Source organism: Hyla sarda, chromosome 2 (assembly GCF_029499605.1).
Source record: "Hyla sarda isolate aHylSar1 chromosome 2, aHylSar1.hap1, whole genome shotgun sequence".
In the NCBI taxonomy this organism is placed as follows: Eukaryota; Metazoa; Chordata; class Amphibia; order Anura; family Hylidae; genus Hyla; species Hyla sarda.
This window is the reverse complement of record NC_079190.1, coordinates 313,229,034-313,256,826: the sequence shown is the minus strand read 5'-3', so window position 1 is coordinate 313,256,826 and position 27,793 is coordinate 313,229,034. Positions and strand designations below refer to the sequence as shown.

Sequence of the window (27,793 nt, the reverse complement as noted above, 5' to 3'; positions counted from 1 at the left end):
GTGCCATTGGATTGTTTTTGGCATTGCTTCCCCTTTGTCTCTTTCCCCTTGTGTCTGTCTGTGGCCAATCTCTGCTCTACTCCTATTTGTTGTTCTGTTGGCCTTCTTCGTGGTGTGCTCCTTTTTTCTTTTTGTTTCCTTTTTTTTTCTAGGTCCCGTGGTGAGCTGTGGTGGCCTCCTGCCTCTGAACCGCTAGTTTGTGTGCTGCTTGTCTTCTTGAGTGAGTACATTATATTGCACCTGTTCTACATTCCCCTGCCCTCTCATGGCTAAGTGCATCTCCCTAAATGTGAAGGGTCTTAATACCCCCACAAAGCGGAGTCTGCTGCAGCGGGAGCTGGTGGCCCTGAAGGCGGATATTGTTTATGTTCAGGAGACGCACTTTGATAAGACAGGCACTTTTGATTTCCTACACCATCTTTACCCCCAGGCGTTCTTTGCCTCTGCTGATAGGAAGGTTGCGGGGGTGGCTATCCTAATCTCAAGAACCTGCCCCTTACAAGTTTCCTCCTCCTATTTAGACCTGCCGGGTAGATTTATGACATAGAGGTGTTCCATAATGCTTGTCCGTGATTCCTGAGTTTGTTGGCGACTCAGGAATCAAGATTGACATGGTCTGGTTCACTGAAATGGACTATTTCAGTTTCTTTTTCAGTGAGAATTTGTCAATCTGATGGTTGACCAGATGAACCTGTACGCCCAAGAGTTCGTCGATGCAAACCCGGGCTAATTTTTATCTAGACTTAATGGGGGAGATTTATCAAAACATGTCCAGAGAAAAAGTTTACAAGTTGCCCATAGCAACCAATCAGATCCCTTCTTTCATTTTGCAGGGGCCTTGTTATACATGAAAGAAGCAAGCTGATTGGTTGCTATGGGCAACTGGGCAACTTTTCCTCCTGACAGGTTTTGATAAATCTCCCCAATGAGTGGTACCCAGTCAATGCAGCCGAAATAAGGACCATATATGTCTAGTTAAAAAACCCAGTGTCAGGCAATATCGGAGTGGGGAGGTCCTCTACCAGGCCCCGCTCTACAGTATGGTCATGGCATCTCCCCGGTTCAAGGCCATTCGGAAATGTTTGCATTAAGCTGATAATGCGGCATGTCCCCCCGAACTGATCTCACGTATGACCGCCTGTATAAAATCAGGCTGGTCATCAATCACTTCGGGGCCAAATTTTAGGAGACGTAGGTCCTTGGGCGGGAGGTCGCTATTGATGAGTCTCTCATAAGCTTTAAGGGGAGACTAAGCTTCCGGCAATACATCCCAACCAAGCGAGCGCGGTATGGCGTGAAGATGTATAAACTTTGCGAGAGTACCTCAGGGAACACTTGCAAGTTTATGGTGTATGAGGGACGAGATTCCCGTATTGAACCCCCAGAATGTCCCCCCCACTCTGGGTGTTATCGGGAAAATCGTTTGGGGTTTTTTGCACCCATTGCTAGATAAAAGGTTACCACCGTTACTTGGATAACTTTTATGCTAGTATCCCTCTCTTCACATCCCTCACCGCCAGATCCACGGTCGCTTGTGGGACAGTCCGGAAGAATCAAAGAGGCTTTCCGCCCCAACCCCTACATGCTCCCCCCGGGGTGAGTCCCGTGCTTGTTCCCATGAAAACCTGTTACTGGTCAGGTATAAGCACAAGAGGGATGTCCTTATGCTCACCACAATTCATGGGAACGGCAGCACCCCTGTCCCTGTACGAGGTATCGCGGGACCGGTCCTCAAGCCCAATTGTATTCTGGACTACAATCGGTATATGGGAGGAGTTAATCTTTCTGATCAAGTCCTCAAGCCAAATGATGCCATGCGCAAAACACGGACATGGTACAAAAAAGTTATGGTCTACATGGTCCAGGTTGCCATGTATAACTCTTTTGTACTGTTCCAGCATGTTTCAAGAGGTAGTTCTAAAGGCCCTCATCTTTGGTGGCCGCCAAGGAGCGGGTCAGAGCACCTCTGGAACTGGCAGCCCCCGGATCGTCCACAGCCAACACTTTCCAGGTCAACTATTGCAGTGCAAAGAACAACTTTAGGCCTCAAATCTCATCGGTTCTGTCTCACTCCTAAGCCCTGTTTTGCACCCGCATAGTCCTTTGCCGCCATATAATGGGGTGTATCCTTATCCTGGAGAAATTGGGCTACAAATTTTTGGGAGCTTTTTTTCTCTTACTACTTGTGAAGCTAACAAGCAATTTAGTATTAAAAATCTAATTTTTCACTTTTTACGGCCCACTGTGAGGTGTAAGTACTCACTGTAACCCTTGTTATGTTCCTTGAGGGGTCTAGTTTCCAAAATGGTGTCACATGTGGGGGGGTTTCTGCTGTTCTAGCATCATGGGAGGTTTGAGAATGTACATGGCCCCCGACTTCAATTTCAGCAAAATTCTCTCTCCAAAAGTCCACTGGTGCTCCTATAGTGGACCTGTATTGTGCCAGCAGAGTACTTAACATCCACATATGGAGCATTTTCTTAATCGGGAGAAAATGGGCTTCAAATTTTGGGGTCCATTTTCTCCAATTACCCCTTGAGAAAAAGAAAAATTTGGGGTAACACCATCATTTTTGTGTTAAAAACCAAATTTTCCATTTTCATGTCCAACTTCAAGGCAAAGTCGTCAAACACCTGTGAGGTGTTAAAGGGGTACTCCACCCCTAGCATCTTATCCCCTATCCAAAGGATAGGGGATAGGATGTTAGATCGCCGTGGTCCCGCTGCTGGGGACCCCTGGGATAGAGTTCGCTCTGTGCGTAATGACGGGTGATACAGGGGCCGGAGCAGCGTGACAGCATGGCTCCGCCCCTCATGACATCACGGCCTATCCCCTTAATGCAAGTCTATGGCAGGGGGCATGACGACCGCCACGCCCCCTTCCCATAGACTTGTATTGACGGGGCGGGCCGTGACGTCACAAGGGGTGGAGCCGTGACATAACGATGCTCCGGCCCCTGTATTGCCCGTCATTATGTGCAGAGCAATCTCGCTCTGCGCAGTAATGATAGCGGGGTGCCGCAGCAGCGATCCCCGGGGTCCCCAGCAGCGGGACCCCGGCGATCTGACATCTTATCCCCTATCCTTTGGATAGGGGATAAGATGTCTAGGGGCGGAGTACCCCTTTAAGGCTCACTATACCTCCTGTTATGTTCCTTCAGGGGTGTAGTTTCCAAAATAGTATGCCATGTGTTTGTTTGTTTTTCATCAATAGCGACCTCCCGCCCAAGGACATAGGTTTCCTAAAATTTTTCTGCTGTTCTGGTACTCTGGGAACTTTCTAAGCTAAATTCTCTTTCAAAAAGCCAAATTTAGCTCCTTCTCTTCTGAGCATTGTAGTGTGCCAGCAGAGAACTTAATGTCCACATATGGGGCGTTTTCTTAATTGGAAGAAATTGGGCTTCAAATTTTGGGGTCCATTATATCCTATTACCCTTGTGAAAAAGAAAAATTTGGGGTAACACCATCATTTTAATATTAAAGTAAAAGTTTTCCATTTTCATGTCCAACTTCAACGCAAAGTTGTCAAACACCTGTGAGGTGTTAAGGATCACTATACACCTTGTTACGTTCCTTGAGGGATTTAACCCCTTAAGGACACATGACGTTCTGATACGTCTCCATGTCCGAGTCCTTAAGAACACATGACGTATGAGAACGTCATGTGCTTTACCGGCCCCTCACAGCCATCTGGAGCGGAGCAGGTGCCCGATGCCTGCTGAAATCGATCAGCAGGCATCGCGGCATATCGCCCAGGGGGGTCATGATGACCCCCCATGTCGGCGATTCAGACGAGCGATGCGCTGCGATTCCGTTCCCCGCCGATCAGCAGACGGCAGTGTGCCAGAGGAGGTCCGGAGGACCTCCTATACCGGCGATCGCTGCAGGACGCCGGTAACTACTTACCGGCGTTCTGCAGCGGTTCCGGGTCATCAGGGTCACGTGTGACCCTGTGACCCAGATATAGATGGTGACTGGTGGTGTAGTATACAGGTTAGGGTTAAAAAAAAAAAAAAAAAAAAGTTTTTTTTGCGCTAGAAGTCCCCCTTTTTTAATTTAAATTTTTTTTTAAAGTCCCCTTTTTATTTTATATTTTCTGTTAGGGCGGGTTAGTTTAGTTAGGTTAGGGCGGGTTAAGGAGGTAGTATAGCACCACACGCAGCACACACACCAATAAAGTTTCCCCCCCCCCCACACACACACATACCCGTATCCCCATTAGAGTAGGGAAATGGCCTGCAGAGTGTTTTCGACGGAGGAGGCATATGGCATAATTGCCTCCGACTCTGAAAGCATCTCAGAGGACGATGAAGACCCCACCTTCCTTATTTCATCGTCCTCCTTATCATCTAGTTCAGATGATGAGCCACCAAGGCAGCGAACTCGCTGCCATGCGGTGCCGCAAACCTCCTCTGCCCTTGACCCTGTGCCCCATGCTAGTATGAGTCCCCCTGGCGCTCATACTAGTGAAGCCCCCCTGCCAAGGTCACTGGTACCTCATACCGGAGAACTTGACTGGGTTGAGCCAGCGGACCACGAGCCTGTGATTCCTGAGTTTGTTGGCGACTCAGGAATCAAAATTAACATTGCCGGGTTCACTGAAAAGGACTTTTTCGGTAATTTTTTCAGTGACGACTTTGTTAATTTGATGGTTACACAGCCGAATCTGTATGCCCAACAGTTCGTTGCCGCGAGGTATGAGGTATGTGCTTACTCAAGAGAAATTGGGCTAAAAATTTTCTCCTTTTACCCCTTGCAAAAATTCAAAAATTGGGTCTACAAGAACATGCGAGTGTAAAAAATGAAGATTTTGAATTTTCTCCTTCACTTTGCTGCTATTCCTGTGAAACACCTAAAGGGTTAAAACACTTACTGAATGTCATTTTGAATACTTTGGGGGGTGTAGTTTTTATAATGGGGTCATTTATGGGGTATTTCTAATATGAAGACCCTTCAAATCCACTTCAAAACTGAACTGGTCCCTGAAAAATATTGAGTTTGAAAATTTTGTGAAAATTTGCAAAATTGCTGCTGAACTTTGAAGCCCTCTGGTGTGTTCCAAAAGTAAAAACACGTCAATTTTATGATGCAATCATAAAGTAGACATATTGTATATGTGAATCAAATTTTTTTTTTATTTTGAATATCCATTTTCCTTACAAGCAGAGAGCTTCAAAGTTAGAAAAATGCAAAATTTTCAATTTTTTCATCAAATTTTGGGATTTTTCACCAAGAAAGGATGCAAGTTACCGTAAAATTTTACCACTATGTTAAAGTAGAATATGTCACGAAAAAACTATCTCGGAATCAGAATGATCAGTAAAAGCATTCCAGAGTTATTAATGTTGAAAGTGACAGTGGTCAAATTTGCAAAAAAACGCTCTGGTCCTTAAGGTGTAAAATGGCCTGGTCCTTAAGGGGTTAATAGTTTCCAAAATAGTATGCCACCTAAATGCAACATGGCCCTCAAGAACCATGACAGCAAAATTTGTTTTAAAAAATCCCACAGTTGCTCTTTCCCTCTTGAGCCATGTTGTGAGCCCACAGAGAATTTTATGTCAACATATGAGGTATTTCCATACTCGAGAGAAATTGGGCTACAAATTTTGGGGGCATTTTCTCCTTATATTTTTTTAAAAAATGAAAAAAAATGGGGCTACAAGCACATGTTAGTGTAAAAAATGCAGATTTAGATTTTTCTCCTCCACTTCGCTGCTATTCTTGTGAAACACTTAAAGGGTTAACAAACTTTCTGAATGTCATTTTGAATACTTAGAGGGGTGTAGTTTCTACAATAGGGTAATTTATGGTGTATTTCTCACAGAAAGGCCCCTCAAATCCACTTCAAACATAACTGGTCCCTAAAAAAATTCAGATTTTGAAATTTTTGTGAAAATTTTGAAAGTTGCTGCTATGCTTTAAAGCCCTCTAATGTCTTAGAAAAAGTAAAAACATGTCAACTTTCTGATGCCAACATAAAGTAGACATATTGTTTTTGTGAATCAATATAACATTTATTTGGAATATCCATTTTCCTTGCAAGCAGAGAATTTCATAGTTAGAAAAATGCTACATTTTTAAAATTTTCATGAAATTTGAGGATTTTTCACCAAATAGGATGCAAAAACAATCTCGGAATCGGAATAATCGGTAAAAGCATCCCAGAGTTATTAATGCATAAAGTAACAGTGGTTAGTATTGCAAAAAAGGCTCAGTCCTTAAGGTGTAAAAGGGCTCAGTCCTTAAGGGGGTTAAACAATGGTGGAGTGGCATCCAGATATTCATCAACAACAGGTATACATATGGCTCATGCAAAGATATCAGCAAAATGCTAAATAATTCATTGGGTTAGAAACAGCTGCAGTGATCGCGGAGGCAAGAAGCGGCCCGCTGTGAAGTAGCAACATAGTGTCCTCTGCAGGGAATACAGTGTGTAAAGAGGAATACAGTAATATTTTGCAGATAAAAATAGATTCAGATAGTAATAGATTCAGGTAAGCGGGGATGTAGTCGTTAATATGCAGATAGATGTAGTCATTAATATGCAGATCAGTGCAAATAACTTACAGCCCAAATGGTATTATCCAATTAGAAGTGGGTACAGACCATGACGTTAAAAATTGGTAATGGGATGTAGGGATACGGAGGTAAGTATACACACACACACACACACACACACACATATATATATATATATATATATATATATATATATATATATATAGTGAGAAGGTGAAGGGCATGGTGGTTGATGGGTGGTATGTGTCACCAAGGCTCCTGGCCTTGGTGAAGTAAGAGCCGGTATTTATTTAGTGTCTGTGCTGCACGGTGGCCGTAGTGTGGCTGGAAGGCCAATCCGGGACGGCTCTTACTGGGAAAAGTCAAGTGATTCCCCACAATCCAGGCCGCTTTTTGTTGGCCTTAAAGGCAGCCTGCTTCACCAGCTGAGGGGGATTTGCTAGTTGCAGCTCACACTGCCAGAGAGAGCTGAGTGTGGAGTTCTTCCCTGAGAGTTTGGAAGCTGGTCAGCAGACTGCCTGGTGGCTTGGAAAGGACTTGCTTGATGCCGCATGGCATGGACTCGGGTGTGAACAAACACCTAAGGAATACAGGTGGACTGTTGTTACTTTTTCCTATTGTTCTACATTTAAAGACTGTTTGCTAAGTTTGAATAAAACACTGAACTTTGAGTTGAAAAGTCCTGTTTCCGTGCCTCTATACTGCGACCGCACCTGTCCGCAAGAGTGAGTCATCACATTTGGTGGAGGATGCGAGCAACGCAGTGAGGTCAGCGATATTTTCAGCACGCTGTTAACCCGTTGGAGTTGTTGCTAGGGGCAATGATCCTGCCAACAAGTGACTGACAGTACAGCGGGAGTTTTTTCTCCAGAGAGTCCAGGCAAACAGTGTTTTAGTGACCACAGTGTTGCCAAAATGGAGGCTGTTATAAAAGCACTCATGGAGGCCAACTTGCAACAGAGGGAGACCAACAGGCAACAGCAGGAGTCCACCAAGCAACAACAGGAGTCCAACAAGCATAATCAGGAGACTAACCAGCTACTGTTGCAGCACATAATGGTGCTACAAGCCACAATGATGACCCCGACCACCCCTGGAAAGGAAAGCTGTTCGGATGGCGATGCCCAAGATGACCCCCTTGGATGATGTTGAGACCTACCTGGTGGTCTTTGAAAAAGTGGCTGTGAGGGAGAAGTTACCCCGAGACCAGTGGTCTAAGGTCATTGCTCCGTTCTTGTAGTCTGGATCCCAGCAGGCGTACTTTGACTTGTCTGACAACCAGGCTGCCGACTATGACGTTGTCAAGGGTGAGATCCTGGCTAGATTGGAGGTAAATGTGTGGGTTTGGGCCCAGCGGGTACGCCAGTGGGAGTATAAGCCGGCTGAGCCTGCTAGGCCGCAGTACTACGACCTATTGCAACGCCTGAAAAAATGGCTGCAGCCAGAGGTGTGGAGTCCCACTGCCATGCTGGACAGTCTCCTGGCCGATATGTTCTGGAGGGCTCTGCCTTACTCCCTCCAGAGATGGATTGGCCAGGCGTCCCCTAGCAATGCACTTGGGATGGTAGACCTGGTGGAACAATACGCGGCCACCAGGAAACTACAGGAGGGTGCTGTTAAACCCAGGAGGTCCCCCCCCCCCCCTTGCCCAGGCGATTGGTAAGCCCTGAAGTTCCCCGGGAGGTGTTCCATAAATATGCCACCCCCATTGCTGTGTTGAGGGTGTCAGGAGCCGGGACATGTCAGGGCCAATTGTCCCCACCAGGGAGAACCCATGGACATTAACTTTGCCCACTGCCACTCCATGTATGCCAAAAGACTGTGTGCAACTGGTATCCCCGAAACAATGGACTATGGTCACCTCTGTCGGGTGAAGGTGGGAGATACTGTGGTGGTAGCACCGTTGGACTCCGGCAGCATGGTTACTTTTGGTGAGGTCTGACCTGGTGCCACTCATGGAGTATAAGGACCGGAAAGCTGGGGTCCTTGTATTCACGAGGACTTAAAGGGCTATCCCACCGCCCTAGTGACTTTGTCCACAGTGACCGGCAAGTGGACTCATTATGTGGCCGTTGCCACAAAGCTACCGTATGAGCTGATCATTGGGAGAGACTTTTCAGGGTTCCTGTCTTAGTGGCCCCAGACAAGAATTTCCCAGAACTGCGAGGCAATGGTATCCCCAATAGACTGGCCCTATTCAGGTGTGACCCCGGAACCTTGGGAACCAGAGTCAGAAACACCAGCAGTTGGGGTGATCACCACTATGGTGGAAGAGGAGGTGTCGTCTCCACTGAGCGTTATGGTTGGAGATGTGGAGGAACTGCCAGGGCCAGAGTTGGCAGACCTCAATGTTTCAGGAGAAAATTATGGAATAGCACCAGGACCTGACTCTATCTCGGGCCTGGGAAAATGTATTAAGTGTAGAAGGTGGTGCACTGGGTTAACCAGGTTCGGGGTGAGAATGTGGAACAATTGGTGGTGCCTAAAGCATATCGGAGGCTGATGTTAGAGTTAGCCCATCAACATGTTCTAGGGGGGCAAGTGGGCCAGCATAAGACGTAGGACCGAATTTTGTAGCGCTTTTACTGGCCCAGTGTGTATAAAGAGGAAAGGTATTGTGAGTCTTGCCCAACATGCCAAATAACTAGCCCCCAGCCACATTACTGTAGTCCCCTGGTCCCCCTCACGATTATCAGGCTCGGGTTTGGAATTTTAACCCGGGGGATCAGGTTTTGGTTCTGGTACCAAAGGTCGATAGTAAGTTTCTGGCTATGTGTCAAGGTCCCTATGAAGTGATAGAAAAGGTAGGGGAGGTGATGTACAGGTAATGCAAAAGGATCCCAAAGAGGAAGGGGGAGGGGTATCCAGCTCTCAGGAAAAATAATTTTAAAAGTCCAAAACTTTAATCCATTTAAAAAGAAGCATGAAAGAAAAAAATACCCAGTGAAATAAAATCACAACGCCGACGCATTTCGGACCATTAGGTCCTTAGTCATGGAACAGAGAGGACTGTAAACTGTCCTTTTATATTCCATATCTTCACGTGTTTCAGGAGAACACCCACCTCCCACCTGGATGTTTGTCATCCGCCATCACTTTCTGGGAGGGATTCCGGATACAATCCGGTTTCCAGCAGCATTAGCCCATTCCTGTATTTCATTACAAATTGCCAGTGCAGATGTCCATACAGACAAAAAAAAAAAAGACAAAAAAAGAAAAACGTATAATACAAGATGAATGCTACAATTGCAAATCCATTTGAGCAAATCCAGAAAAATAATATTACACATACTATCATCCAACTACAACCTATATATCATCTTAATAAAAATTGGATAGGTCGTTGCGGGAATTTAACCCCTTTGGGTAACGGGAATCTAATTTTAATATCCAGAATGCCTCTCTCTTAAAATCCGCATGAGGCCAATCACCTCCTCTCTGAGGATGAGGTACACGCTCCAAGCCTGTTACCTGGATCGACTGCGGTTGACCTGCGTGCACTTCCCAAATATGCCTGCTCAGGCCAGAGAGTGCACGAGAACCACCAAATTCTCCACGTTTTGTATTGAAATGTTCGTAGAACCTTCTTTTTAGTTTTCTGGAGGTGCGGCCTATGTACTGCACATTACATAGCGTGCAAATTGTGGAATACACTACATGTGTTGTCTCACAGTTTATAAAGGATTTTATATTAAAGATTTTTCCACTAACTGGAGTATAAAATTTAGTATGCGTCATAAATTTACATAGGCTGCATCTCAGATGCAAGCATTTATAATTGCCTACTGTACTCTGCCAGCAATTATGACAATGAAGAAAATTGTAAAATCTTGGCTAATGGGGTGAGGTTTGTTGCAAAAAAGGGAGATCTTTACAGGGAAGATTATCCAACAGTGATTTTAAGGAAAATCAAAATAATTGCTGGCTGAGTACAGTAGGCAATTATAAATGCTCGCGTCCGAGATGCAGCCTATGAACTAAAGTCAACATAAGCGGTGAGCTGGCTACAATTTTTTTCTTATGACTGTGTTCACATTTCTGTTTTTTTGCCATGTCTTCAGCTTTTTTTACTAAAACTTATTTGATTACACTAAAAAGTACTCCTTGTTATTTATTATCTGGATAAATTATTGTGTCCTACAAGTTACATATTACATACAATAATATTAATTTAAGCACTATGGACGGAACTGTTATTCTAAATTTGACAAGTAGTCTTGACAATGAGGAACGACTTACCCGAATGTCAAACATGTTTTCAGGACATGACAGCACAGATACCGTTCAATTAAAAAAAATCCTTCTGGGATCTGGAGCATTTAAAATCTCAACAGTTGAGACTGTGGTGGGACAAGGCAACGTTAAAGCAATATCTTGATAAATTAATGATCCTAAGAGGTTTACGTATAAGAAAACGCTCAACTGTGCTCTATGACATGGAGTTTATGGAAATTTGGAACAATGGCCTAACCGAATGTTCATTCAAATTAATGCGGGCACTTGTGGACAGAGAAAAAAAATAATTTATGGATATTGAAAATAATATAAAAATAATAAACAGCAGTTTGGATAAATATAAAGGAACACCGGAATTAGAGCTCTTGCAAAATAAAATGAATGAACACCTCAAGGACCCAGAAGAATCTATCACTGTCATGAAGAAAGCAAAATTTAATAGAGATTTAACCCCTTAATGACGAGCGCCGTAAATGTATGTCCTGGTGAGGTGGTACTTAACGCACCAGGATGTACATTTACGTTCTAAGCATAACCGCGAGCATCGGAGCGATGCCCGGATCATGCGCGGCAGGTCCTGGCTGCTGATCGCATGCTGGGAGTTGTAGTTTTGATACAGCTGAAGACACCCTGGTTGAGAAACAATGCACTTTGTTTGTAATATTCTGAATAGGTTAGGCCAGTGTTTCCCAATCGGTGTGCCTCCAGCTGTTGCAAAACTACAACTCCCAGCATGCCCAAAGTCTGTCCAGGCATGCTGGGCGTTGTAGTTTTGATTCAGCTGGAGGCAGACTGGTTTGTAAACACTAGCATACACACACATAACAGGGACTACAACTCCCAGCATGTGTCATTCAGGAGTCCCCTCTCCTTCACACACAGAAATCATCCCCAGTCTGAGATTTATTCCCCTGCATTCTATACATCCCCAGCCCGTGGACCTTGTCATCCCTTCACATAACACTACCTCCCCTTCACATACATCTTCTCTGTCTTCTTTCAGTGCAGACCTTTGTCCTCAGAAGCAGGGGGAGGGGAGATGAGGAGCTGTGTAGGAGCTTCTTTCTCTCATGCACACCTGTGACCACCTGGAGGGGGATATGAGGGGACATGGCATATCTCTGTCATGCAGTTTTGAAAGAACAGAGAAAAAAAATATAACATCTTGTCCACAGCCTAATTCTAACCTGTGGACAACAGTCAGAGATCCAACACAGAACTACAGAACTTCCTGGCCCACAAACAGCTAAGAAAAAAAAGACACATGCTACACAAATATATAATACATGTCAATTGCAAAAAACATGAACATTAGAGATGAGCGAACTTACAGTAAATTTGATTCGTCACGAACTTTTCGGCTTGGCAGTTGATGACTTTTCCTGCATAAATTAGTTCAGCTTTCAGGTGCTCCGGTGGGCTGGAAAAGGTGGATACATTCCTAGGAAAGAGTCTCCTAGGACTGTATCCACCTTTTCCAGCCCACCGGAGCACCGGAAAGCTGAACTAATTTATGCAGGAAAAGTCATCAACTGCCGAGCCGAGAAGTTCTTGACGAATCGAATTTACTGTAAGTTCGCTCATCTCTAATGAACATTAAAAGAAGATGCAATATATCCAAAAATCTTAACCACAGGAGTACCCCTTTAAGGCCCAAATGGGCTGCGTCCTTAAGGGGTTAAAGGACTATGCGACAAATGCAGTTTACACATGGAGGAAAAATCCCAGAAGCAGACATAGTAACATAGTTCATAAGGTTGAAAAAAGACCAGAGTCCATCAAGTCCAACTTATAACCCTAATAAGTCCCTATTGAGTTGAGTTGACAACCCAAACCAATTCTAAAAAAAAAATGCATAATGGGAACAATGACAAAGGGGAAGATCATGCGAGAAAATGTTACATTTAGTTCCTCGGACCCGGAGGTTACAGATTATTGTACCGATGGAACAGAAGGATCTGAGGATGAATCAGATCCCCAGTCTTATAACACAAATCAAAAAATACTGCCAAAAAACAGGATTGGCCATTTCCCAATGTAGCATTCAATACCCAGGTAAAACAAAAAGAAAAACACCAAGGAAACATATACAAACCAAAGAGGAGATGCCCAAAACATAGAGCAGGACACAAACACAAGTGACACACAGAAAAGATATACGAGACAGAACAAACACAAGTACCGTAACTAAGGGTGATGACATCAAATACACCAATACAGATGTAATGCACAATAATAATAATTTTTGTCTTTCTGTAATAAATTTATCAGCAACTATTTTATCCAAATATCAAACTAGTGTCTTGGCAAAAGGTCTTAATTTTGTACCCACTCAGAATTTTGATTTGTATGGAATCCTCCAGGACATTAATCGTTTCGTTTGGGCTATTACGATCAAAAAATTTTTTTTACAATCAGATGAGCCGGAAAATTTGCCGGAAACCATCACTAATACTGAGGACACTAATAGTTGTCTCAACACCCAAGGATCGAGTTAATTTACCACTCTGTACATCTTTCAACGAGCAAAGAGTATTGCTGGACCTAATAGAACTAGAAAAATATGGGATATTCCAACACACAAGAACAAAAAAATCAAGGACACTAAAAATCTGTTCCATACAGCAAACCGCAGCTTCTACCCGATTAATTACCGTTCCAGCTCCATGGATGTTTTTCAAAGTAGGGTTGAAAAGGAGTTAAAAGATCTGGAACAAAATCCCATGTCAACTGAAGTTGATAATTTAACCCCTTAAGGACCAGGCCCATTTTGGCCTTAAGGACCAGACCAATTTTATTTTTGCATTTTCGTTTTTTCCTCCTCGTCTTCTAAAAATCATAATTCTCTTATATTTCCATCCACAGACCCATATGGGGGGTTGTTTTTTGCGTCAACAATTGTACTTTGTAATTAAATCACTTATTTTACCATAAAATGTTTGGCGCAACCAAACAAATATTATTTATGTGGGAAAATTGAAAAGAAAACCGCAATTTAGCAAATTTTGGAAGGGTTTGTTTTCACGCTGTACACTTTCCTGTAAAAATGACATGTTTTCTTTATTCTGTGGATCAATACGATTAAAATTATACCCATGATTATATTCTTTTCTATAATTGTACCGCTTAAAAAAAATCTCAAACCATTTTAACAAAATTAGTATGTTTGAAATTGCCCTATTTTGACTACCTATAACTTTCTCATTTTTCCGTATATGGGGCGATATGAGGGCTCATTTTTTGCGCCATGATCTGTGGTTTTTATCAGTATCACTTTTGCTTAGGTTTTAATTTTTTATAAATTTTTAATAAAATTTTTTTGAAATAAAATGTGACAAAAAAGCAGCAATTTTGGACTTTTTTAATTTTTTTTTATGTTTACGCCGTTCACCGTACGGGATGATTAACAATATATTTTAATAGTTCAGACTTTTATGCACGCGGCGATACCAAATATGTGTATTAATTATTTTTTTACGCTTTTTTGGGTGTAAAATTGGAAAAACCGACGTTTTACTTTTTTATTGAGGGAGGGGATTTTTCACATTTTTTTATTTTACATTTTTTGACTTTTTTTTTTTTTTTACACTTTTTATGTTCCCATTGGGGACTATTCATTGCAATCAGTTGATTGCTCATACTGTGCAGTGCTATGTATAGGACACAGCACTGCTCAGTATTATCGGTGATCTTCTGCTCTGGTCTGCTTAATCTCAGACCAGAGCAGAAGACCCCGGGAGACGGCCGGAGCCAGGTGAGGGGACCTTCGGCCGCCATGCTGGATGATCAGATCCCCGCGGCAGCGCCGTGGGCGATCCGATCATCCGTTCAAAGTACCGCAATGCCGCAGATGCCGTGATCTTTATTGATCACAGCATCGGAGGGGTTAATGGTGGACATCCGCGCGATCGCAGATGTCCACCATTACCGGCGGGTCCCTGGCTGCTGATAGCAGCCGGGACCTGCCGGGCATGACGCGAGCACCACTCCGGTGCTCGCGATCATGTCGTCGCGTAAATGTACGTCATGGTGCGTTAAGTACCACGTCACCATGACTTACATTTAAGTCCATTGTCGTTAAGGGGTTAAACAAAAAAGAAAGACCTGCCCTAAAAGAGCTGGAAAAGAACAAAGAAATGATTGTACGTAAAGCAGATAAGGGAGGAGCTGTGGTAGTTTTAGAAAGGCTTCTATATTAAAAAAAATTGGTGATGGAAATGTTGGAGGATGTTGCAACATACAAGAAAATATCTGCTGACCCAGTGAACAAGATCAAAGAGAAATTAGAACTTGTTCTAGAGGAGGGCTTTAGCTTGGGTGTTTTATCTAAGCAACAGCAGGAATATTTGTCTCCTCTCTATCCAGTGTGCCCAATCTTCCACGCCATGCCCAAAATACATAAGAACTTGTTCCCTCCCCCATTGCAACCTATAGTCGCGGGCACAGGGTCAGTATTGGAAAGAATGGGCGCCTGGATAGACACACTGCTTCAACCCCTTGCAGTGCACACATTGGGCTATGTTAAGGATACAAAATCTTTATTGAATGCAGTGGAAGCTATGCCATGGGGCAAAGATGATGCTTGGTTATCCTGTGACGTGACTTCGTTATATTCTTGTATACCGCACTCAGAGGCCCTGGTAGCAGTTAAATACCATGTTAAAAAAATACAGTCGATATGATGATGTATTATGTGAATATATCTTGGAGGTTCTGAGTTTTTTACTGACAAACAATTATTTCCATATAAATGAGGATTTCTATGTACAAATATCGGGTTGCCCTATGGGCACAAAATTCTCGCCAACATTGGTAATTTTGTTTATGGCTTATTGGGAGAAGGGTCATCTATATTCTGCCATGAATCCATTTCTATTGTATATAGGATGGTATGGCAGGTACATGGATGACCTCCTCCTAGTGTGGTCTGGAGGCAGAGAGAAGGCAAATTAATTTCTTACTTACATTAATAGCAACATTCTAAATCTAAAAATAACCTTGGAATGGGGTGGAAAGTGCATACATTTTCTTGATATAACTTTATCTGGCAATTGTGCCAAACGATGTATGTTTTCTAAACCATATAGAAAACCCACCTCCGGCAACAGCATTCTCTCTGCCAAAAGTTGCCACCCAAAGCATGTTACACGAAACCTCCCAATAGGAGAATTTATCAGGGCTAAGAGGGCTTCCTCTAATGATGCCATTTATGAGGAGTCCTGTCAAGATATTATAGCAAGATTACATAAAAGAGGTTATGGCACTAACATCCTAAATAGAGCAAATCGTATAGTTGACAGAAAAAATCGTAGGGATTACCACAAACCGAAAATCCAAAAAAACACACACACACAAGAAAAATTCATCCAGTAACATTCTCTTCTCCATTAAGCACCCAATTCAATAGGATCAGGGACATTGTCCAAAAACATCTTCCTGTGCTATATGACAATGAAGAAAATTGTAAAATCTTTGCTAATGGGATAAGGTTTTTGCAAAAAAAAAGGGAGATCTTTACAGGGAAGATTATCGAACAGTGATTTTAAGGAAAATCTAAATAATTGCTGGCTAAGTACAGTAGGCAATTATAAATGCTTGCATCTGAGATGTAAATTTATGACGCATACTAAGCAATTTTATTCTCCATTTAATGGAAAAATATTTAATATAAAATCCTTTATAAAGTGAGACAACACATGTAGTGTATTCTGCTATTTGCATGCAATGTACTGTGCAGTACATAGGCTGCACCTCCAGAAAACTAAAAAGAAGGTTCTACGAACATTTCAATACAAAACCTGGAGAATTTGGTGGTTCTCGTGCGCTCTCTGGCCTGAGCAGGCATATTTGGGAAGTGCACGCAGGTGACCTGCAGACGATCCAGGTAACAGGCTTGGAGCTTGTACCTCGTCCTCAGAGAGGAGGTGATTGGCCTCATGCGGTTTTTAAGAGAGAGGCATTCTGGAAATTAAAATTAGATTCCCGTTACCTGAAGGAGTTAAATTCCCGCAACGACCTATCCTATTTTTATTAAGATGATATATAGGTTGTAGTTGGATGATTGTATGTGTATTATTATTTTTCTGGACTTGCTCAAATGGATTTGCAATTGTAGCATTCATCTTGTATAATACGATTTAGTTTTTTTTTCTTTTGTCTGTATGGACGTCTTCACTGACAATTTGTAATGAAAAACAGGAATGGGTTAATGCTGCTGGAAACCAGATTGTATCCGGAATCCCTCCCAGGAAGTGACGTCGGACGTCAAGCTTCCAGGTGGGAGGTGGGTGTTCTCCTGAAACACATGTGAACATATGGAATATAAAAGGACAGTTTACAGTCTTCTCTGTACCATGACTAAGGACCTAATGGTCCAAAGCGCATCGGCGTTGTGATTTTTATTTCACTGTTGTTTTTTTCTTTTTTTCTTTCATGCTTCTTTTTAAATGGATTAAAGTTTTGGATTTTTAAAATTATTTTTCCTGGGAGCTGGATACCCCCCCCCCCCCTTCCTCTTTGGGATTCTTTTGCATTGTACTGCACCAAGGAAATGGCTTTGCATCATCTTGGCTTCCAGACTATACATTGAGTGCCCGGACTAAAGCCAACACAAACGGTGAGTTGGCTACAATTTTTTCTTACGACGTACAGGGTACACCAGCCCGGGGTGGAGGAAGCCAGAGCAAGTGTACCATGTAAACTTGTTGAAACCTTGGAAAGATAGGGAGACTAGAGTGGATGACAGCCCCCGGCCAGGTTTGTTAGGGGTGGAGTTTCCCGTCCCTCAGTCTGGTATGAAGGAAGCAGTTGCCACAGTGAAAATTGCTGACAGCCTTTCTTTGGCACAGACTCAGGAGGCCAGGGAGTTGGTCAGTAGGAACACTGATGTGTTTTTAGACCTTCCTGGATGTACTTCTGTCATCAGCCACGATATTGTCACTGAACCCCAGTTTAAAATACAGTTTAAACCATACCGGGTACCTGAGTCGCGGCGAAAAGCCATCTCAGAAGAAGTACAGTAGATGTTAAAATTGGATGTCATCAAGGAGTCAAAAAGTGAGTGGGCCAGTCCGACAGTCTTAATACACAAGCCAGACAGTACGTTGCAGTTCTGTAACGATTTCCGCAAACTTAATGAGGTTTCAAAGGCTAATGAATATTGTACTCTGGCCACATTGTCGGTATGCCTCAGCCTATCTGGACGATATCATTATTCACTGTGCAGACTGAAAGTCACCTTCCAAAAGTACAGGCAGTGGTAGACTCCCTTAGGAAGGCCGGGTTAACTGCTAACCCCCAAAAAAGTGCTATAGGGTTGGGAGAGACCAAATACCTGGCGTATGTTATTGGGCGTGGAGTTGTCAAACTACAGGTAAACAAAATAGAGGCCATCCGGAATTGGCCCTTACCTGTCACTACCCGACAGGTGAAGTCGTTCCTAGGAATGGTGGGTTACTATATTAAATTTTTTCCCTTATTTTGCTATGGTGGCTGCACCCTTAAGCACTTGATACGCCCTCACTCCCTGGTACTTAAGTACCCAGGTCATACCTGTACGCCCGTGGGAATGTCGGTCTCCCCGCTCTATGTCGGCGATCGCCGCAAATCGCTGGTCAATTCAGATCAGCGATTTATGGTGATTCTGGGACAATCGGGTCTCTGGTTACCCAGAAAAAAAGGGTGAATGGGGCTGTCAGAGACAGCCCCATTCACCCTTACCCAGCAGGAGTGAGGTGGCACGGGTGCCACCTCATGATCACGTGATTGATCGGTCGAAACGACCGACCAATCATTGTTCTACTGGGCGGTGATCGGGGCGGCGATCGGGGGCAGCAGGGGTCTCCTACCTCTCCCTGGTCCAGCAGGGGTCCCCTCAGAAGTGGCGGTCCCGACGGCAGGATACAGCATGAGGTGAGGCCTGTTCACCTCCTGCTGTTGCTTAGCAACAACTCTCAGCATGCACAACCAAAGGGCATGCTGGGAGTTGTAGTTTTGCAACAGCTGGAGTTCCAACTACAACTCCCAGCATGCCCTTAGGTAGTCTGTGCATGCTGTAGTTGTAGTTAAGCAACAGCTGGAGGCACATTTTTTCTATGAAAAAGTGCATTAGGCAGTTGCATAACTACAACTTCCAACATGCACAGACTACCAAAAGGCATGCTGGGAGTTGTAGCAGTGTGCCTCCAGCTGTTGCAAAACTACAACTCTCAGCATGCCCTTTGACTGTCAATGCATGCTGAGTGTTGCAGTTTTGCAACAGCTGGAGACACATTGGTTGCGAAACACTGAATTAAGTAACAAACTCTGTGTTGTGCAACAAATGTGCCTCCAGCTGTTACATAACTACAACTCCGAGCATGTATGGTCTGTCAATGCATGTTTGTTACTTAATTCAGTGTTTCGCAACCAATGTGTCTCCAGCTGTTGCAAAACTGCAACACTCAGCATGCATTGACAGTCAAAGGGCATGCTGAGAGTTGTAGTTTTGCAACAGCTGGAGGTTTTCCCCCACTCCTTGTCAATGTATAGGGTACATTCACACGGAAGGGGGTTTAAATAAACAATAAAAAAACGTCTTGTACGGCACTGTTTCCAAAACGGAGCCTCCAGCTGTTGAAAAGCAACAACTTCCAGTATTGCCGGCCAGCCACTGACTGTCAAGGCATGCTGGGAGTTTTGCAACAGCTAGAGGCACCTTGTTTGGGAAACACTGCTGTATTGGGGTGCAGTGAGCATTTACGCCCCACAGGTGTCTGACAGATTTTTAAAACAATGGCCCGTGAAAATGAAAAATTGTATTTTTCATTTGCACAGCCCACTGTTCCAAACATCTGTCAAATGCCAGTGGGGTGTAAATGCTCACTGCACCCCTTAATACATTCTGTGAGGGGTGTAGTTTCCAAAATGGGGTCACATGTGGGGTGGTCCACTGTTCTGGCACCACGGGCTGCTTTTTAAACGCACATGGCCCCCGGCTTCCATTCCAACCAAATTCAATCTCCAAAAGCTCAATGGCGCTACTTCCCTTCTGAGCGTTGTAGTTCGCCCGCAAAGCACTTTACATCCACATATGGGGTATTTCCATACTCAGAAGAAATGGGGTTACAAATTTTGGGAGGCTTTTTCTCCTATTACCCCTTGTGAAAATGAAAAATTTTGTGTAACATTTTAGTGAAAAAAATCAAATTTTTCATTTTCACGTCCACCTTTAGCGGAAATTTGTCAAACACCTCTGGGGTGTTAAGGCTCACTGAACCCCTTGTTATGTTCCTTGATGGGTGTAGTTTCCAATATAGTATGCCATGTAGGGGCTTCCTAAATGCGACATGCCCACCAAAAACCATTTCAGCAAAATTTGCTTTCCAAAAGCCAAATGTGACTCCTTCTCTTCTGAGCATTGTAGTGCGCCCTTAGTGCACTTGACATCCACACATGGGGTATTTCCATTCTCAGAAGAGATGGGGTTACAAATTGTGAGGGGCATTTTCTCCAATAACCATAAAATTTGGGGTAAAACCAGCATTTTAGTGAGAACAATTTTTTTAAATTTATACATCTGACTTTAACGATCCTGTAAGGTGTTAAGGCTCACGATACCCCTTGTTACGTTCCTTGAGGGGTGTAGTTTGAAAAATTGTATGCCATGTTGTTTTTTTTCTTTTTTTGCGGTTCTGGCACCGTAGCGGCTTCCTAAAACCATTTCAGATAAACTCACTCTATAAATTCCCATTGTCATTCCTTCCCTTCTGAGCTCTCTACTGCGCCCGCCGAACACTTTACATACACATATGAGGTATTTCCTTACTCGAGAGAAATTGGGTTACAAATTTTGCGGGCTTTTTCTCCTTTTACCCCTTGTAAAATTTCAAAAACTGGGTCTACAAGAACATGCGAGTGTAAAAAAAATGAAGATTTTGAATTTTCTCCTTCACTTTGCTGCTATTTCTGTGAAACATCTAAAGGGTTAACACAAGGGTTCTGAATGTCATTTTGAATACTTTAAGGGGTGCAGTTTTAATAATGGTGTCATTTATGGGGTATTTCAAATATGAAGGCCCCTCAAATCCACTTCAAAACTGAACTGGTCCCTGAAAAATTCCCATTTTGAAAATTTTGAGAAAAATTTTAAAATTGCTGCTAAACTTTGACGCCCTCTAATGTCTTCCAAAAGTAAAAACATGTCAACTTTATGATGAAAATATAAAGTAGACATATTGTATATGTGAATCAATATACAGGGTGGGCCATTTATATGGATACACCTTAATAAAATGGGAATGGTTGGTGATATTAACTTTCTGTTTGTGGAACATTAGTATATGTGAGGGGGAAACTTTTCAAGATGGGTGGTGACCATGGCGGCCATTTTGAAGTCTGCCATTTTGAATCCAACTTTTGTTTTTTCAATAGGGAGAGGGTCATGTGACACAAGAATGTCACAAGAAAAACAATGATGTGCTTGGTTTTAACGTAACTTTATTTTTTCATGAGTTATTTACAAGTTTCTGACCACTTATAAAATGTGTTCAATGTGCTGCCCATTGTGTTGGATTGTCAATGCAACCCTCTTCTCCCACTCTTCATACACTGATAGCAACACAGCAGGATAAATGCTAGCACAGGCTTCCAGTATCCGTAGTTTCAGGTGCTGCACATCTCGTATCTTTACAGCATAGCAATTTGCCTTCAGATGACCCCAAAGATAAGTCTAAGGGGGTCAGATTGGGGGCCATTCAACTGGCCCACGATAACAAATCAACTTTCCAGGAAACTGTTAATCTAGGAATGCTCGGACCTGGCACGTTCCCTGAGTTTTTCCAGCAAGATGGTGCACCACCACATTATGGGTGTCAGGTCCGAGCATTCCTAGATGAATAGTTTCCTGGAAACTGGATTGGTCGTTTTTGGGAAATTCCCAATAAGTTTGATGTGTCACATGACCCTCTTCCTATTGAAAAAACTAAAGTTGGATTCAAAATGGCCAACTTCAAAATGTCCGCCATGGTCACCACCCATCTTGAAAAGTTTCCCCCCTCACATATACTAATGTGCCACAAACAGGAAGTTAATATCACCAACCATTCCCATTTTATTAAGGTGTATCCATAAAAATGGCCCACCCTGTATTACCCTCCTGGTGTTATCAACACCCTGAGGGAAGGGGATAAACCCAACCTGATCCTTATGGATAAGGGATGGGAGAAAGGAACACATTCAAGCTGCCAAAACCTTGTAAATAGTTTCAAGTCTGAGTTAAGGAGGGCAATAGGTCGGTAACTGGAGCAATCATGAGGTTCCTTGCCAGGCTTAGGTATCAAAGTGATAACAGAGTGCAAAGAGGACTGAGGGATCGTCCCTCCCCCCCCCCCCCCCCATGAAAGAATTAAAAAGCGACAGAAGCTTAGGTAGGAGGACAGAAGAAAAAGTCTTATAATACAGGTATGTAAAGCCGTCTGAGCCGGGGGAGCGACCAGTGGATGGGTAGGGACCGAAGAACTTCCAGGAGTTCCTTCCCAATAACATGCATTAAGAACCTCACGATCTGCCCCCGTCAAAGATGGCAGGCCACAGCGGGAGAGGTAAGAATCTAGCACCTCATCGCGCTCCACCAGATCAGGCAGCAATTGAGAGGGAAGAGAATACAGCTTAGTATAGTAATCGACAAGGAGACGAGAGATTTCAGCAGGGTGAGAATGAAGAACACCGGAGGGATCTTTCAAAGCAGAAGGGGATTGGGCCATCACCCGATCACGCAGGCGCCTGGCTAGCATAGTGTGGGCCTTTATTGCAAGCCTCCATGACTTCAGCAATAAGCGAGCGGAAATCCTCTTTAGTAGGAATGTGAGTAAGCAACTGACAAAGATCAGGAAATGCTGAGGAAAGCATAGATAGACCCGAGCAAGGCAAATCCGGTTCTGAAAGGGCATCCCCTGAGTTGGAAACCCGCAGTGGAGTGGCGAACTTTACCAAATCAGTGAGCAAGTGCAGGGCTCCTTGTGGGGGTGCCCAGCAGACTGCATACTGGACACCCTCTGTCTTTGGGGCTTGGGGGCCAAGGAGAAGGTATAAAAAGCAGCAAGGGGATTCGAGGGCGTAGGCAGGCCCCTATTCCCACAGATTGGCCCAGCAGGAGATGAGTGCACAGGTGAATCAAGACCAGGGGTCAGCGAGGGGTCCAGGGGAGAAGGTGGCAAACCCTCCATCAGGGACACCCCAGAGAGTAGGGCTTCAGAGTCCAGGGCAGGGGAGAGCACTGGCAAGTGCAGCAGAGTGGGGCCCTGAGGAGGAGCTGTACAGGGAAGTTATGCAGGTCAGTGAACTCATGGCTGCTCCCGGCAGCTCAGGAGGAGAGAAGCAGGCTCCCACAGACGCTGTCCGTAGCTCCGGTGTCTGCGTAGTAGCACAGCGTGGAGAAAGCTGAGGTAGACTCCCGGGGTCAGGCACGGCAGCGCAGCAAGCGGCTCCAGGTAAAAGGCGCTCTCTTGGGTCTCCGGCAGTCCCGGGTAGTAGACAGAGGAGCGGGCGGCACAGAGCGGGGGGCAGCTCCCTGAGCGAGAGTGCAGTCCACATGCAGGTCCAGCAATGGCGTCCAGGGAGCGGGGGTTCGAGGGTTGTGGCGGCTGTAGGTACCTCCGGATACCAGTAGGAGCAGGATCAGACAGCTGAGAAGGAGTGGGAGGGTTCCGGGCACGTCGGGAATTCCTCCCCATGTAGCAGCAGAGTCACAGAACGGTCCATGGGTGATTATGCGGCCCACAGAGCAGGAGCAGACTTAATGTGCGGCCGTTCCAGTCAGCGTCCAAGCCACGCCCCCCATAGTAATGTAATTATAGTTATTACTTCTGCTTGCTATCCTATTTGTCTTGCTTTTTGTCCTCTATGGCATTCCCTCGTTCTCGGTTTTGGCACACCTCTAATCGCCTCTAATTGGTGCCAGAAAGTTAAACAGATTTGTAAATGACTTCTATTAAAAAATCTTAATCCTTCCAGTACTTATTAACTGCTAAATACTACAGAGGAAATAATTTTATTTTTGGAACACAGTGCTCTCTGCTGACATTATGATCACAGTGCTCTCTGCTGACATCTCTGTCCATTTTTAGGAACTGCCCAGAGCAGCATATGTTTGCTATGGGGATTTTCTCCTACTCTGGACAGTTCTTAAAATGGACAGAGATGTCAGCAGAGAGCACTGTGGTCATGATGTCAGCAGAGAGCTCTGTGTTCCAAAAAAAAAAAAAGAATTTCCTCTGTACTATTCAGCAGCTAATAAGTACTGGAAGGATTAAGATTTTTTAATAGAAGTAATTTACAAATCTGTTTAACTTTCTGGAGCCAGTTGATAAAAAGAAAAAAAAAAAAGTTTTCCTCCGGAGTACCCCTTTAATAATTTGGCACAGTGGGAGGGGGCGGAGAGAGGAGTGGAGGGGGGGTTAATGAATTGACACAAAGGGTAGGGGGTTAATGAATTGGCACAGAGGGGAGGCGGGGTTAATGAATTGCACAGGGGGAGGAGAAGACGGGAGGGGGGTTAATGAAATGGCACATGGGGAGAAGGGGGGGTTAATGAAATGGCACAGAGGGGAGAGGGGGTTAATGAAATGGCACAGGGGATTAGAGGAGGGGGCAATGAAATGGCACACGGAGGGGAGTTAATGAAATGGCTAAGGTGATGGACGGGTTAATGAAATGGCACAGTGGGATTGGGGGGGTTATTAAAAATGGCACAGCACAGTGGGAGCAGAGAGGGAGTAATTAAAATGGCACATGGGAGGGGGAATTGTGAATGAAATGGTATAGGGGGTAATTGAAATTGCACAGGAGGATCAGAGGGGCCACCTTAATTCCCAATCCCCCCTGTGCCATTTCAACGCCCCCCCCCCCCCCTCCTCCGATCTCCCTGTGGCATTTCAATTCCAAGTCCCCCCCGGCGCCCCCTCCCCTCTGATCCTCTGTGCTATTTCATCCCCTCTCCCTATCAGAAGGGGGAGGGGGTTTGAAATGGCTCAGAGGGGATCAGAAGGGGGAATTGAAATGGTACAGAAGGGGGGGGGATTGGGAATTGAAATGGCAAAGGGGGGATCTGCAATGGAGAGCACTGAAAAGATGCAGAGTCTAACATGTTTGTCCCGCAGATGCTGAAGAGATGAAGTTTTGGCTGGAAGAAGACATCATGGCGGTCTGAGCTGGATGATGAAGAAAAGGAAAGAAGGATGCCGCTGATCAGAAAATATGTAAGTGTGAGTCCCTAAATGTAATTGTAATCACTTATATGGTATACAGATCTTTATACAACTGGTATATACCTCTACATGGTCTGTGTATAATCACTTACATTGTATACAGAACCTGTGTACAGCTGGTATATACCTCTATATGGTCTGTGTATAATCACTTACATTGTATACAGAACCTGTGTACAGCTGGTATATACCAATATATGGTCCTGTATATGATCACTTATATGGAATAAAGATCCTGTATACAGCTGGTATATACCTCCATATGGTCATTGTATTGGGTGAGGTAGTTGGGGAATCTTGGTTTTGTATATAGTGAATTTTATTTAATAACAGTATAGTGGAATTATCCAGTCACTAGTCACTTTGTGGTGTAATGGTCCTAGTGTGGTAGTATTATGTGTCCCTTATATAGGTGTAATATTGGTAATATTGGTATTGTTGGTCTCAGTATGCCCGATCTGGTCAGGTTAAAATAAAGTAAGGTAATATTTGCTCCTTGTTTAGTGGTATCAATTTGGTAACTGCTTGACTAGTATAACTGTATATATAGGTATGCAGTATTGTCATGTTAACTATATATATATATATATATATATATATATATATATATATAGCTAAATACCGGGCGTTGCCCGGTTTTTCCTTCCTAATCCTTGTTGGGGAGGAAAATAAACAAAGGTGGAAGCTTTTGACTTCATATCCCGTCCTCATATATTGTTGTCATATTCCGACGTCATGTCCCGACCTCCTATCCCGTCCTCCTATCCCGTCCTCCTATCCCGTCCTCCAATCCCGTCCTCCTATCCCGACCTCCTATCCCATCCTCCTATCCCGACCTCCTATCCCGACCTCCTATCCCGACCTCCTATCCCGTCCTCCTATCCCGACCTCCTATCCCGGTCCTCCTATCCCGGTCCTCCTATCCCGACCCTCCTATCCCGACCTGTTATATGTGTACCAGGTATTGAAATATCTCCAGCCGTACAAAAGTTATGTGGGCACATACATTTCCCATTGATTTGCATGGAACTTTAAACAAAAACCCTGACACTCACAATTGGTGGTAGTTAAGGGTTAAATTAACTATCCTATATTTTAAGTGGACATGTAAGTAACATGTGACCAAGTATTATCGAAATATCTCCAGCCGTTAGGAAGTTATGCAGTTACATATATTTCCCATAGACTTGTATGGGAATTTAAACATAAACCCCACCCCTGGCAAAAGGGGGTGAGTAAGGGTTAAATCACCTATCCTATGTTTGTTGTTGACATATAAGTAACATGTGTGCCAAGTTTCATGTTAATATCTTTAACCGTTTGGACGTGATGCTGGAACATACACACATGCATACACACACACGTTGAGTTTTATATATATATACTAGCTGAGTACCTGGCGTTGCCCGGTTTTTCCTTCCGAATCCTTGATGGGGAGAAAAATAAACAAAGGAGGAAGCTTTTGAATTCATATCCCATCCTCATATATTGTTGTCATATCCCAACCCCATATCCCGTCCTCCTATCCCGACCTCCTATCCCGACCTCCTATCCCGACCTCCTATCCCGTCCTCCTATCCCGACCTCCTATCCCGACCTCCTATCCCGACCTCCTATCCCGACCTCCTATCCCGACCTCCTATCCCGACCTCCTATCCCGACCTCCTATCCGGTCCTCCTATCCGGTCCTCCTATTTCGACCTCCTATCTCGACCCGTAATATGTGTACCAGGTATTGAAATATCTCCAGCTGTATGGAAGTTATTTGGGAACATACATTTCCCATTGATTTGCATGGGACTTTAACCCCTTAAGGACGGAGCCCATTTTCACCTCTAGGACGAAGCCCTTTTTTTGCAAATCTGACCACTGTCACTTTAAACATTAATAACTATGGAATGCTTTTACTTATCATTCTGATTCTGAGATAGTTTTTTCGTGACATATTCTACTTTAACATAGTGGTAAATTTTTGTGGTAACTTGCATCTTTTCTTGGTGAAAAATCCCCAAATTTGATGAAAAAATTTAAAATTTTGCATTTTTCTAACTTTGAAGCTCTCTGCTTGTAAGGAAAATGGATATTCCAAATAAAAAAAATTTGGGGGATTCACATATACAATATGTCTATTTTTTGTTTGTATCATAAAATTGACGAGTTTTTACTTTTGGAAGACACCAGATGGCTTCAAAGTTCAGCAGCAATTTTCCAATTTTTCACAAAATTTTCAAACTCACAATTTTTCAGGAACCAGTTCAGGTTTGAAGTGGATTTGAAGGATCTTCATATTAGAAATACCCCATAAATGACCCCATTATAAAAACTGCACCCCCCAAAGTATTCAAAATGACATTCAGTTAATGTTTTAACCCTTTAGGTGTTTCACAGGAAAAGCAGCAAAGTGAAGGAGAAAATTCAAAATCTTCATTTTTTACACTTGCATTTTTTTGTAGACCCAATTTTTGAATTTTTACAAGGGGTAAAAGGAGAAAATGCATACTTGTATGTGTAACCCAATTTCTCTCGAGTAAGCACATACCTTTTATGTCTATGTAAAGTGTTCTGCGGGCGCAGTAGAGGGCTCAGAAGCGAAGGAGCGACAAGGGGATTTTAGAGAGTACGTTTTTCTGAAATGGTTTTTGGGGGGCATGTCGCATTTAGGAAGCCCCGATGGTGCCAGAACAGCAAAAAAAAAAAAAAAAAGAACACATGGCATACCATTTTGGAAACTAGACCCCTTGAGGAACATAACAAGGAATAAAGTGAGCCTTAATACCCCACAGGTGTTTCACGACT

General features: G+C 43.7%; 1 protein-coding gene across 1 annotated transcript in view; it reads left to right on the top strand.

Moving 5' to 3' along the window:
* The first annotated feature begins 203 nt into the window (after positions 1-203).
* Positions 204-27,793, top strand: part of DCAF6 (DDB1 and CUL4 associated factor 6) — a 1,246,835-nt gene continuing 1,219,245 nt past the window's right edge. The window contains exon 1 of the mRNA XM_056557692.1: positions 204-220. The gene's annotated coding sequence lies outside the window, so the exon portion shown is untranslated. The remainder of the gene's footprint in view (positions 221-27,793) is intronic.